This window comes from Muntiacus reevesi, chromosome 22 (genome assembly GCF_963930625.1).
Source record: "Muntiacus reevesi chromosome 22, mMunRee1.1, whole genome shotgun sequence".
NCBI classification, from domain to species: domain Eukaryota; kingdom Metazoa; phylum Chordata; class Mammalia; order Artiodactyla; family Cervidae; genus Muntiacus; species Muntiacus reevesi.
The window spans coordinates 36,704,185-36,707,200 of record NC_089270.1 but is presented as its reverse complement, the minus strand read 5'-3'; the positions used below and the strand labels follow the sequence as shown (position 1 = coordinate 36,707,200).

General features: G+C 40.1%; 1 pseudogene; it reads left to right on the top strand.

Moving 5' to 3' along the window:
• The first annotated feature begins 751 nt into the window (after positions 1-751).
• On the top strand, positions 752-1,607 carry LOC136152758 (eukaryotic translation initiation factor 3 subunit J-like; annotated as a pseudogene).
• The last annotated feature ends 1,409 nt before the right edge of the window (positions 1,608-3,016 follow it).

Below are 3,016 nucleotides of genomic sequence, written 5' to 3'. Positions count from 1 at the left end.
ATAGCTTTTCTTCCAAGGAGAAGGTGTCTTTTAATTTCATGGCTGCAGTTACCAGCTGCAGAGATTTTGGAGCCCAAGAAAATAAAATGTGTTACTGTTTCCATTGTTTCTCCATCTATCTGCCATTAAGTGATGGGACCAGATGCCATGACCTTAGTTTTCTGAATTTTGAGTTTTAAGTCAGATTTTTCACTCTCCTCTTTCACTTTCAGCAAGAGGCTCTTTAATTCCTCTTCACTTTCTGCCATAAGGGTGGTGTCATCTGCATATCTGAGGTTATTGATATTCCTCCTGGCAGTCTTGATTCCAGCTTGTGTTTCATTCAGTCCAGCATTTCTCATGATGTACTCTGCATTTAAGTTAAATAAGCAGGGTGACAGTATATAGCATTGATATTAAATTTACATTACATTAGCCTTGAAGCTAAATTTACTTGTAATGAAATGGATAAATTTGCAATATACAACTCATTAAGTTTTGATAAATTTGTATAAACTATAGTCAACACCTAAATTAAATATAGACTATTCCCATTATTCCAGACATTTTCCTTATGGGTCTTTCTAGTCAATACCCACTAACATGTGCAAATACTAGTTTTATTTACATTCTATTCTTTACCTGTTTTTCTTGGCTTTAATTTTTTGGGCTTCAAAATCACTGCAGATGGTGATTGCAGCCATGAAATTAAAAGACGCTTGTTCCTTGGAAGGAGAGTTATGACCTAGACAGCATATTAAAAAGCAAAGACATGGGGGATCTGGTGACTCACCTCCGCTGTGCTCTCTCCCATCTTCCCTCACACACGCTCACGGCGGCAGCGGCGGAGGCGGCTGCTGGGGACTCCGCCTCCCGGGACGCGGATACGTTCTCAGTGGAAGACCCGGTGGGGAAGGTGGGGGGCGGCGGCACTGCAGGCAGGGACCGCTGGGAGGGTGAAGACGAGGACGAGGACGAGGACGTCAAGGATAACTGGGATGATGATGATGATGATGATGATGATGAAAAAGAAGAAGCAGAAGTAAAACCAGAAGTAAAAATTTCAGAAAAGAAAAAAATAGCAGAGAAACTAAAAGAGAAAGAACGGCAGCAGAAGAAAAGGCAAGAAGAAATTAAAAAGAGATTAGAAGAACCTGAAGAACCTAAAATGCTAACACAAGAAGAACAATTAGCAGATAAACTGTGGCCTAAGAAATTACAGGAAGAGTCTGACCTCGAATTAGCAGAAGAAACTTTTGGTGTTAATAATACAGTTTATGGAATAGATGCTATGAACCCATCCTCAAGAGATGACTTCACAGAGTTCGGAAAGTTACTAAAAGATAAAATTACACAATATGAAAAGTCACTATATTATGCCAATTTTTTGGAAGCCTTAGTTCGAGATGTATTTCATTGGAAATTGATGACTTGAAAAAGATTACCAATTCATTGACTGTACTCTGCAGTGAAAAACAGAAGCAAGCAAAGCAAAGCCAAAAAAGAAGAAGAAAGGTGTGGTTCCTGGAGGGGGATTAAAGGCCACCATGAAAGATGATCTGGCAGATTATGGTGGTTATGATGGTGGATACGTACAAGACTATGAAGACTTCATGTGACGTTTTATCTTCTCCTGGTGTCTTCTTTCTGTTGCCCACAGTCCCTTCAACATGTACCACAACTTCCTTTCAGTTCTGCCAAATGCTACAATCAGAAGTGCAGTATCATTTGTGCTGGTTGTTTAATCCCTTGACACTTAGGTGCTAATGTGCAAATGAGGGAACTTGGATCTTGTTGCCAAGGGGTTAAAATTGGGAACCTCTGTTGCTACTACATCATAGTTTTAAAAAACAAACCTAATAATGCTGTCATTGTTGCTATCTGATTCCATAGCAGCAGTCACTAAATTGGAAACAAAGGTTGCAACGTGACAAAAAAATTATGTAATATTTACCAGAACCATTCAGTAATATAGCCTTAACTATACCTCCTTGAACTACTTCACAACTTGTCAAGAAAAGCAGTCTGCTGCAAGGACATGTGGTGTGCACCTAGTATTAAAAATGCTCTGTCTTAAAATTGAGCGTGAGGATATTAAAAATACATTGTGAAGAAGACTGATAATCTCAGAGTGAAGATATGGCGGCTGCAAAGCACTAGTTTGATACTTAATTCAATGACCAAAACCCTCCAACTTTGAAGCTGAAGAAGGTGAACCTCTCCATTATTGCATTACACGTTGTGGAATCTCTTGACTGCATAGACTGTCTAGTTTCTATTTATCAGACTATTCTACTGACGGAGTGCTTCAGATGGGGGAGGTAAAGTCCTCACCTGTTTTATTTGCCTGATATAAGTGTCTGAGATGCAAATCTTCCTTTGTTCTCCAGGGCTGCTGTGGAACAACTTTAACAGGGTTTTGGCATTTCCTTTCCTTTATAAAACATGCTCAGCAAACTGCACCAGTTAACTACAGTTTGGTAAATTGTTATGTTAGCAATTATGATATCTGCAATGTTTTATAAAGCAACTAATTTAATAAAGTCACTATTGTGAGGATGTAAAAAAAAAAAAAAAAAAAGCAGAGACATTACTTTGTCAACAAAGGTCCATCTAGTCAAGGCTATGGTTTTTCCAGTGGTCATGTATGAATGTGAGAGTTGGAGTATAAAGAAAGCTGAGCACCAAAGAACTGATGCTTTTGACCTGTGGTGTTGGAGAAGACTCTTGAAAGTCCCTTGGAATGCAAGGAGATCCAACCAGTCCACCCTAAAGGAGATCAGTCCTGGGTGTTCTTTGGGAGGACTGATGTTGAAGCTGAAACTCCAATACTTTGGTCACCTGATGTGAAGAGCTGACTCATTTGAAGAGACCCTGATGCTGGGAAAAATTGAGGGCAGGAGGAGAAGGGGACAACAGAGGATGAGATGATACAATGGCATCACTGACTCAATGGACATGGGTTTGGGTGGACTCCAGGAATTGGTGATGGACAGGGAGTCCTGGCGTGCTGCGGTTCATGGGGTCGAAAAGTGTT